This window comes from Zootoca vivipara, chromosome 3, assembly GCF_965207765.1.
Source record: "Zootoca vivipara chromosome 3, rZooViv2.hap1.1, whole genome shotgun sequence".
In the NCBI taxonomy this organism is placed as follows: Eukaryota; Metazoa; Chordata; class Lepidosauria; order Squamata; family Lacertidae; genus Zootoca; species Zootoca vivipara.
In genome coordinates this window covers 3,172,168-3,183,456 of record NC_142586.1, presented here as the reverse complement: position 1 = coordinate 3,183,456, position 11,289 = coordinate 3,172,168, and the positions used below count along the sequence as shown (strand labels likewise).

Genomic DNA, 11,289 nt, shown 5'->3' with positions numbered 1-11,289 from the left:
CCCATGTCAAAAGGGTTTGTGCTCCCTACTAACTGCAGAGTCCAAGCCTTTTATTCATTTTTCTACATAAATGAGTACTAGCCATTCCCACACGGGCTCATCCAGCCCTTCTCTCACCCCAGGCCTAGAAACTGGTTTCTCCCTTGCCCTGCTCCTTTACCGGGGAAAACCCACTTTTCAGTGCTGAGCAACCTGCAATCACACTTTGCTCCAATCCAGCGCTAAAGAGCGGTTTTCCTCAAGGGAAAGCAGTGGATCAAGAGGAAGTGTGGGTAAAATGTACATTAGCTTCTCTACCCACTTTGCTTTGGTCCTGCTCACCAGCTGTGTCTTAACATCTCCTCAAGGAAGACCAACGCACCAGGGCCCTCATGGGATCTGGACCTCAGAAAGTCAAGCAGCTTCTCTTAGGTGTGACTCAGAGTGTGTTCCCATTGACACCTTAGAGTGCAGTTAAGTCCTCATCTCCCCCACCCAACTCGTGCAGAGTGACTTTATTTTATTGGTATTATTACTGTGTTTTTTTAAAATGTACTTTAGTGTAAGCCACCTTGGAAGGATTTGTATCCTGAAAGTTGGGAGATAAATAATTGTAATAAATACAGGCGACTCCTCATTTACACGGGGTTACGTTCCAAACCCCACATGCATGTCAGTGAAATAGTGTAAAATCGGGAGTTGCCTTTACAGTGGTACCTTGCTTGTCAAATGGCTTACTTGTTGAAAAAATCAGCTCCCGAACACCGCAAACCCAGAAGTGAGTTTTTCAGTTTGCGAATGTTTTTTGGAAGCCGAATGTCCAACGCGGCTCACGCGGCTTCCGATTGAGTGCAGGAAGCTCCTGCAGCCAATTGGAAGCTGCATCTTGGTTTTTGAACTGTTTCGAGAGATTAAGTTAGACAACCAAGGTACCACTGTATTTCCTTTCAGGACAAAGCTCTGCAGCCCATCCAGCTTGCAGGAGCCGGAGGGGCAGTGGGGCTTGCAAAGCTGACTGATGGGAAAGCTTTTTTCCTTGTGCATCAACTGAGCTGGTCAGAAGGGGAGCCAGGGGGTGGGACTTGCTTTTCCGCAAGCCAGGTGAGAAGTCTCAACAAGCCTTTGGCTCACGAGGAGTCCCTCCCCAAAGCCCAAAGAGGATGTCCCGTTCTGGCTCTGGAGAGGTTCTCCTTGTGAGCCGGAGATGCAGTGGGGCTTTGCTGAGGCCCTTCAGGTCTCTTCCCCCCCCCCCCCACTTCCAGGTTTCTGGAGCCACATGTATGCACAATCACACATGAACTGAATATGCCTGTGAAAATTACCTCCATTACCAGCGGCAGTATGCCATGAATCCCAGCTGCCATGGGGTGTTAAGGGAGGGGCAGTACCTCTGGTGGGGGACTCGTCCTGCTCCTTCTGGGGTAGTTTGTTCACCTTTGGTCCCCACCCTGCACTCAGCTCTCACCTGTGGCTCCTAGAAGCTCCCAGCATGGGACAGCAGCCACACCCCAAGGAACAGCTTCAACTAGCCACCTAAAGCAGGCGAGGGCAGGCGATGGGTCTCGAACCTTCGGCAAATTAGGGACTTTCCTTTCATGCAAAGACAGGCTATGGTGGATGGAGCAGAGGAGACCAAGAGTGTCTGTTGGTGGTAGAACTGCAAATGTGTCCAGTGTAACCATAGCAGAGACAAATACAAAGGCTTAAAAAATATCTAGACAAGACAACGGCAGGAGTAGGTGAGCTTATTTCCCCTCGTCTAGCTCTACATTACATAAAAGCTACTTAAATCTGACCCAGCATTTTGAGAGTAAAACCTATAGTGGCTAGAATAAACATTTGATTTAATAAGGTCTTACTTCCACTTTCTCTCTTATATTAAATAATATCTGAACGTTCCACAGGACAAAGGTGTTTCTCGTGTCACTTGTGAAAATACACTTCCTAACCATTGTGACACTTTTCATACCTGCCCAAATTATAACATGGGTTCAGTTTCTTCTGCCACTGAAAGTGTTTAATGAAATTCCAGAGAAATGGTTCGTAGAACATTTTTGGAACTCAGTGCTCTAATGAACCAGAAGAAAGTACCAGTACAATACCGTGAAATAGGTGGGTGGTTGTCCCCCCCCTTTTTTTTCTGTGACAGTACCGTAAGAATTTCCAGGGTGAATGATTCCTCTTGCCACCTCCCAGCTACCAGGGCTCTGGAATAACATCCACACCAAGCTTCCCAGGGTGCCAATCTGGATGGTCTGAAGGGGGATGCTGATAGGGGGATTTGCTTGTAGCCCAATGCCCTGTGAATCACCAGACAGGTGAGGAAATGAGACAAGGAACAGCCAGAGCAAAACATCCTGACCCTGTTGCACTGGCCAGCTGCTTCTCCTCCACAGTGCGTCTCAGAGGCATGGATTATGGAAAGGCTGTTATTACCCAAACTTGGGCGGACGGGTGTGGAGGGTGCCAGCTCTTCAGCTGAGAAAGCCAGCTTAAATGACAATAAAACAGAAAACTGGGCAGCCTTGTTGTGTGTCCTCCGTTTCCATTCCTGACAATGCTAAGCAAGCTTGTGCTCTCCCCAGGCTCTTTTGGGGTTAAATAGGAGGGTCTCTTTGCAAGGGGGCTTTCAGCCAGTTTGTGAGACGCACAGTGCAAAGAGAGGGAAGGGGCAGGCCCACCCCCTCTTTGAATGCAGCGCAGGAGCAACAGAGGAAGCAGGTAGCATTAAATCACTGCTGTCTGGCCAAGAACAAGTGATCACACCTTTATTGCAATAGCAGATCAGGGAAATTTTGAGGTAACAAACTGTTATCTTTATTAATCTGCAGGAATTGGGAAAGAGTTGGTGGGTGACCATGCTGCCCTACAGACAAAGTCACAATGAATAGTCTCTGAAGGCTGGACAAGTTATTGTGGCACCTGACACGGGAAATCCTCCCCCTTCCCCATGGCAGTAAAAACACAACAATAATAAATTAAATCACTAACAATTTACATCCCTTTCATGAACCCAGGGTCAGTGGCCTGCTTAATGGTTGGGTCTGCCCTGCTAGAGATACTGAACACACACGGCCAGGGGGAGGGGGGAACGGACATAAATAGGACTGCAGAAGCAGCCTGGTGCTTAGGACCAAGCAAGCTTGCAGGCCCAGCATCCTGGGGGAACAGGCTGGCCATTCAAACTGCATGCTTGCTGTGTGCTCAGTGCGCAGAGTCTGAAACTCCACCCTCCACAAAAGAAGGGTCTCTGTGCTGACAAACATACATGTATATCTGTGTGTATATCACTTGCAATAATTGTTCTTGATGTGTTTTTTTAATTTTAAAAATTATTTTTAATTGTTTTAAATTGTTGGGTTTCTTGTTTTTACTATATTGTACAAAAATACTAAGTGTGGGTTTTTTAAACTAGATTGTTTCATCACTGCTGTGCTTACTACCCTAGATTCTGTTGAGAGGAAGGACAGAATACTAGAAACAACAAAAATACTGGATGAACATTGGTCAGGACTCGCATCTGGAACCTGCTCCCCCAACCCTGCATGTCCATAGAATGAAAGAACCATAGAGTTGAAAGGGACCCCAAGGGCCATCTAGCCACCTCAGGAAGGCTGTTCCCCAAAAGGTGGTTCAGAAACAAGTAAATAAGTTAATGATGGTGATCTGTCTCTCATGAATTTAGCAGAGGCCAGCCTCAGTCTACTTCATAAAGTTCTCAGCCCTTGGAAAACAGGTGAGATTTTGTTAAATATGCCATCTTCTTCAAGGGAAGTGGAAACAACTTTAACAATATAATTATCTCTACCTTAAGAAGAATTACTGACCTGAGCTAGGCTGTTTTAGACAGGTATGGCCGGTCAGGATTCGAATGTAATCTTAATATCCTAACAACTGTTTCTCCCCTGAACATCTACAGTATTTGAATGTTCCCAGTGAGCATTTCCAGTGTATGCAATATTGTACTCTGCTGAAGGGTTGTTGTTTTTTTTAAAAAAGGAAGCAAGGAAGGAAGGAAGGAAGGAAGGAAGGAAGGAAGGAAGGAAGGAAGGAAGGAAGGAAGGAAGGAAGGAAGGAAGGCCACTGCAAAAGAAAAACAAATACACAATAACTTTCATTTGCTTGGATCAGCTCCTAGTCCAAACCACCTTTCACATCTCATTAAAGCAACGTGGAGCCCTTTGGAATGGAGGTGGCTGCCTGGTGTCTGTTTTCAAAGAAAACTGCTCAGAGTTTTCTTATGGATGAAAAAAATTGGAGCGTTTTATAAAAACCAGAAAGACAAGAATTCCGCACTGCCGAGCAATTGTTTTATTTTAAATATGATATTAAAGAATCTATTTCTCCCTCTTTCCTCCTTGCATCACTGGGGATACATTTCAATGTACATCTTGAACTGGATTTTATAGCATTCTGATTTCCAGTGGCATTTGGTTTTGATAAAGCCATATATATATATATATATATATATATATATATGCATGCCTTGAAGCAGTTCATTCCTTTGGCAGGCATACAGAGGCTGGCAATTGTGAATCCCTACTTCATTGTTGCCAGGAGCAAAGGAACGTTTGAACTCTCTTTCAGCTGTAGCAGTTTTGGAAGTTTGGAATCGGAGTAGTGAAAAGAGGTGGGGAAGAGAAGGGGGGAAGCCCCTAAATCTGTTCTCCTCTCTACTGTAAATTACAGCCCTGCTTTTTTAATTTCCGTTCTCAGCACAATGTTATTCATTCACTTCCAAAATAAACAGGGGGCTTAGAGACGGAACAGCTTGGGAGAACAAACTGTCCTCTTTTCACAGTCTTTACCTGTCAAGAGCCTGATTAAACACATATATCTTGATGATGGCAAATATCAAAAGGTACGGTGGCCAACCGCGAGCTTTCGTGTCTCAAGGGGCGCATGACACAGTGTCGATCCTTCAGCCAGATCTTAGGAGAACTGAGGAATTTTTGTTTGAATCAGACCCCAACTGAGACTAAAAATATGAAATTCTTTCCCCTGCTAAAAGGGTATGGACTTTATACACACTGACTGAAAACCCTAGATTAGAAGCTTGGTACTACTGACTTCCTGGTGCAATAAGAAATGTGAAGCCTCTAGTTTCAGTTTGTAACTGTTTTCTTTCCTAAAAGGTGTTCCACATCTTGTATTGTAAAATTGCAATTTGATGAGTTGGAGTAAAACTCTTGCTTCCTGTCTTTCCCTTTAGTTTATGTTTGTCCCCAGTGAAATTTATCTGCTCTGATATATTTGCATTAGTAAAGGATTTTTTAAAAAAGAAAGAAAGAAAGAAAAGTAAAGAAAAAAGAAAACCACAGCCCTCCATGCTCCTATTAAAAAGTTTAAACACATGCAGTGAGGAACAGATTCTGGCCTCTGACTTGTGTTCATTGATCTTTTCAAACTTTACACATCCAAGCTCATTTTTGCAGGCTCATGTATAGGCTCTATGCTGCAGAACTTGTGCACGCAAGAGTTTTGTTCAGAAGGCCCAATCCATGTGCATATGCCAGGGGTCCAACTATCAAGCAATCTTGTCCCTGCTTCTCACCTCTACAGGTTGTCTGCATGGGGCTAAATTATTTCTCCTGTTTCTCTCACTTTCTCTTAATTATGCACTGGTAGTTGGTGCATAAACTTGGATTACTGTGATGTTAAAAGGTCTGCCTTGGATTTGTATCAAGATCATTCTATCATTTTTAGATTGCATCCCAGTACAGCTTTTGCCACTCTTTTGTTGACTATGAGGGCCACTCCATTTCTTCTACGGGATTCTTGCCCACAGTAGTAGATATGATGGTCATCCGAACTGAATTCGCCCATTCCCGTCCATTTTAGTTCACTGATGCCCAGGATGTCAATATTTATTCTTGCCATCTCATTTTTGACTACCTCCAGCTTACCAAGGTTCATGGTTCTTACATTCCAGGTTCCTATGCAATATTTTTCTTTACAGCATCAGACTTTCCTTTCGCTTCCAGGCATATCCGCAACTGAGCGACCTTTCGGCTTTGGCCCAGCCGCTTCATCAGCTCTGAATCTACTTGTACTTGTCCTCCGCTCTTCCTCAGTAGCATGTTGGACGCCTTCCGACCTGAGGGGCTCATCTTCCAGCGTCATCACTTTTATATGCCTGTTGTCTTTGTCCATGGAGTTTTCTTGGCAAAATACTGGAGTGGTTTGCCAGTTCCTTCTCCAGGTGGATCACATTTAGTCTAAACTCTCAGCTATGACCTGTCCGTCTTGGGTGGCCCTGCACGGCATAGCTCATAGCTTCTCTGAGTTATTCAAGCCCCTTTGACATGAGGTAGAGGGTGAAAGGTTGTTTTCTGCTGCTCCAGAGAAGCAGACATGGAGCAATGGATTCAAACTACAAGAAAGAAGATTCCACCTAAACATTAGGAAGAACTTCCTGACAGTAAGAGCTGTTCGGCAGTGGAATTTGCTGCCAAGGAGTGTGGTGGAGTCTCCTTCTTTGGAGGTCTTTGGGCGGAGGCTTGACAGCCATCTGTCAGGAATGCTTTGATGGTGTTTCCTGCTTGGCAGGGGGTTGGACTGGACAGTCCTTGTGGTCTCTTCCAACTCTATGATTCTAAGTATTTTTTTGGTAGGAAAACTACAAAGTCTCAGCTAGCTGACCAGTAAGGTACATATGGACACAGGAAAAGCTACTGGTGTTCAGTACAATTCATGCGACCAAAGGGCACAGACGTATCTGTTGAGATGCCCCTTATATAGAGCCACCTACCCACTAGACCTTCACTGATACTACTGCAGTGACGCCTTCAAACTTTTTTATGTACCCAGCCTTCGTTGATGGTCAGTTCCAGAATCTGATCTATTTAATTCCTGCCCATTTCAATTGCAATTGTATTATTACAATGAGTGTTTATTAGTCTATTATATTTTTAATCTTGTGCACTCTCTTTAGATCTCCTAATAAGTCCGTACGTAAGTATATGAATACGGCGAGGGCTTTAGCCAGGAGCTATTGCGTCACCCATTTGCCATTTTACTGTAGTCCCTTCACTCAGTTTGGAGAGAGACAGTTCTTTCACATATGGTTGATGCCATTCAGATCTGATGATTTGGCAGTTTGTTTTTTGTCATTAGGTCTAGAAGTTTGTTTCTTGATGCCTCTATTTGCCTCAGTTCTTCAGACTCCCTTCCTGTGAAAATGATTTCAGGCACAGAGATCAGCATATATTTCCACATGAAGACAGATTCAAAAAATTCCTCCATTAGCACACCTTTTACTCCCTTGTCATCCAACAGTCCAGCTGCCTCCATCGCAATTAAAGGCACAGAAGTCCTGTCCTCTATTGAGTCTGGCAACCCTAATCACACAGGCATTTCCTTGGCCCCAATGGTTCCTTTCCTGGTCTGTCCTAAATATTAAGGCTGAGAATTGGATTTGGCCAAAACATGAATCCTGAAACCCGATTCAGGCCGATTCAGATGGCTCCTGCCTATTGCCAAATTGGGTTCAGACAGCTGAAAATTGCCCTGGGTCTGGCCTGCCCATCCTGCGTGATCCAGGGCTGTCAAAAGGCAGAGTGTGGGGCAGGAAGAAGGAAAGGCAGGCACAGCCTCTGCAAGAAGCAGCACGACACAATGCTGTTTGCAAGAGGGCTTTTAAGCAGCCCTTCACTGTGCTTTGGCTGTGCACATGCACACCTGTTCCCAGCAGGGGGACACAAGCAGGTCACAAGCCACATCTGCGGGGCCCAGAACATTCTGAAATAATCAAATGGTTATTATGCCAGCCATTAAGTTTTAAACCCCACCTGACAAAGGGTTCTTGGCATGAACTATATAAAAAGCAATTCAGCTTTGCTGGATCATGCCCACATACTACTTGAAATGAGACATCTTTTACAGTCCTTCTCCTGGAGCCAGCATTCTGGAAAGTTTCATTTCTAACAAAAACACAGATAATATTACTGCCTCTTTCGTTTTTGAGGCAATTATGCTTAAATATACTTGTGCTTGACTTTAATTTTCCCTTTGAATCTTCAGCTATCATCTTCAATCAACAAATTCATTCCAGAATGCTGTTGATAGCAACTGTAACTATGTGAGGGCATGTGTGTGTGTGTGTGTGCGTGTGTGTGTGTGTGTGTGTGTGTGTGTGTGTGTGTGTATGGAGGATATGATGGGTTTTCTATTCTTCTAACCTTGGGAATGAGGTTAGACTGAGTTCCTCATCAAGTTGCATAAACAAGGAAACATCAGAACTTTGCTGTTTAAAGACTAGCAAACAAAAACCTAGACTGAGTCCTAGGCATATTTATTTCTGAGTAAATCTAGTTCTGTTTCATGAGATGCGTTCTTGAGTAAGTATGCTAGACAATCCCTTCACCGTGTTATTTGGCCTTATTCCATTATGCTCATAACCGTTTCTTATCCAGTGCGCCATTACTCTCGACTGTAGCCATGTCTCATGCTTCCTTTAAGTGGGTCTCCTCCCATTTGTTCTCTCGTGTCCCCTTATACCTGTCCTCTTGGACACCTATGAGGAGGCTGGGCCGTGCTGCCCCACCCACCTTGGTGTGCCCTCAGCCAGCCTCTGCCTGCCTGCTTTCCTGCTTACAACCAATGGGGGGCACTGCTTCCTCTTCCCAGGTCTCAATGTTTCTTTTGTAGACCTTAGCACAGAGGAGGATGAAGACAAAAACTGTAACTAGATGGCTCTGCCTGTCCGTGGATCTGACACTTACCTACATTGGCCTCCCGGCCTCCCCCCGCCCCACCAGTCCCAAGGGGCTTCAGCCCCCACTACTTTCTCAGCTTTCTAATCTCTCCTGAAAATCCACATTTCCGTCAAAGATTTTAGCTTAACTCACTACCCCTTGAAATGAAGTCCCACCAATTATTACTGTTTCTCAGATATTTGCCTCTTGCCTCGCCTGTGACATCCCTTGCCTACTTTGATTGTAAACTCCACAGCGCAGGGATTTTTTGAAAAACGTTTTGTCGCTGTGTAAGCAGTGCCATGTGCAAGCAATCAAAGTTAGCAGCAGCTGATCCTTTTCTTACATTCCTTAAAATCAGAAGTGGTTACGCTTCATGTGAAAATGCTTCAAATCAGGACTCAACATCTTCTTATCTGAGATACTCTCTGAGCCAGAGCTTCATAGCATGAAGTTGAAATCCCTGAACTGGAATTCTTTGGTGTACATTATGCATCCCATGAGGGTTTAGCATTGTGATCTCCTATGTCCTTTTTAAAGTCCGAAAGGGATCACATTTTCCCCCTACCAAAAATGAGGTTTCATCAGGGAAAGTGTAATATATATTCCATATTGATGAGATAATTATAAATGAGTACTTCACTCACCCCTTTGCCAATATTCTCATTTTACTGTTGTTCAAATGAAGGATAAATGAGTATTTGAGAGTTTCAGGCAGAATGTTTCATATAAACAGTGTTTTTTTCTGGGGGTATGCAATGGTATAAAACACCAGCACCTTTTTTTCTGAGAGAAAAGCACTGCATATAAGCAACCCATTCTTTCTGGCCCCGCTGCAGTGACTGGAATTCCCTCCATTGTGGCCTTTTATATGTTACAAGAGAAACATTCACTGCAGAGCAGTAATTAGGATGGGTCCTGCTATGCACAGTAGCCTCACATGCATAGCCACCACTCTTCCTACTTCTGTGCATAGCTGCCAAGTCTCCCGTTTTCCCCGGGAAATCCCCGTTTTTCCAGCTGTTCCTAGCTGAAAAAACAGATTTTTTTGTTTTTCCCCAGTTTATTCTGGCACGGCAGCCATTTTGGAACTGGGCGGAGCATGCTCAGAAGCGACTTTTGATGCTGCTCTGCCCAGTTCCAAAATGGCTGCAGTGCGACTTCTGGCGTGGCAGCCATTTTGGAACTGGCCAGCCTCAGTCTATGTTAAGTGGACAAGCACATTTCCCAAGCAGTCTCCACTCCTTGCTGTTGTGACCACTGTTGTCTTAGATGACGGTTCCATCCCCTAACAGCACTGCCAGAAGAAAGATACAAATCAGTCCAGCAGAGTGGGAAAGAACCAACAACCACTGAAAGGGGAGCATGGTTTTTAAATCAAAGAATAAAGCTTGTAAAATGATTTTGAGAATTACTGGTAGAATCATTTGAGGCTGCTAAAAATGGGAAGATGTGTGCATGTTGCTAGTAGACTGTGTTGAAAATATACAGAGGAAGCAAAAAGAAGGAATCCAAGAATGGTGCTGTACGAACTGCAAGTGGTGTGAGGGCTGGTGGAAAAGTTCATTTAAAAAGAATTGCCTTAATCAAACACAGTTAATGCCTAGGTAAACAGAGCTCTGAATGGGATTGATACAGCCTATTACATTCCATGGTCTGCTGTTGTCCACTTTATTTCAACCAGAGACGGGAGACAATGTCAGCCTGTTCCAGAGATTTATGCTCAGCAGGATTTTGTATTTAGTTACATTTTAAATGCCAAGTTCCTTTAAACTGCAATCATTTACTTTCAAAATACATGTTTCATGACATTACTTTATGTAAATAAATGTGTGTTTAATTATTGAAAATGAAGATTAGAAATGCCTTTTTGCATGATTTTGAAGTGCCTTTTGGAGTTCATCCCCCAAGTGAAAAGGTGCTACTGCCTCCCCAAACTCTGCATTAACTACGGTGTTTCCATGCATTCAGACATGAAAAGCTGCAGCAGCTGCTGAGTAGAGCAGGGAAACTTGATCTGAGTCACATGTAATGACAAGAGTATTTCCAGAAAAGGGTGGCCCACCCATGAGACAAGGTGAGGCAACAGCCTCGGGCCACAGGATCCACAGGGGCAGCAGAGTCCAATGTAGAGCTTTATGCTTTATTCCTCCCTTGTACCTGATGTAGATCTTCATTCAGCCTTTCTTCCCTGGTAGTGGGGGGGGGGGTGCCATTTTGTGGTTCACTTCAGATGCCAAAGTGTATTGGGCTGGAGAGGTGCTTCCAACAACCTGAATTTAAAGTGGGAGGGAGATTACTGGGGTGGGGCATCTATTGTCCTATGTAAATATGCTCTCTGCTTTTGCTGAGGCAGCCTTCAATGGGAGATCCTGAACATTGCTATGTTCACTGCTCTGGCACCCCAAAACATGTTTGCTTTTAATCCTATCCTAATACTCGAGGGAGAGGGGAGAGGGACAGAGCAGTAGATACGGGGACTAAATAAACTCACAAGCCTTTGGAACCCCCAACACTCCCTAGCGTAAGTTCGGAGTACCTTGAGTTCTCCATGTTTTGCTACCATTGTTTCAGAATGGCTTGACTGAAGGGGGAAATTGAGGAGGATGACAGA

The 11,289-nt window shown here is 44.4% G+C and overlaps 1 long non-coding RNA gene across 1 annotated transcript; it reads left to right on the top strand.

Annotated features, from left to right (window-relative positions):
* Positions 1-3,040: 3,040 nt before the first annotated feature.
* LOC148686129 (uncharacterized) lies at positions 3,041-4,331 on the top strand. Its single transcript, XR_015949362.1, has 2 exons — positions 3,041-3,715; positions 3,979-4,331. It is a non-coding gene; the product is annotated as an uncharacterized LOC148686129 (long non-coding RNA).
* The last annotated feature ends 6,958 nt before the right edge of the window (positions 4,332-11,289 follow it).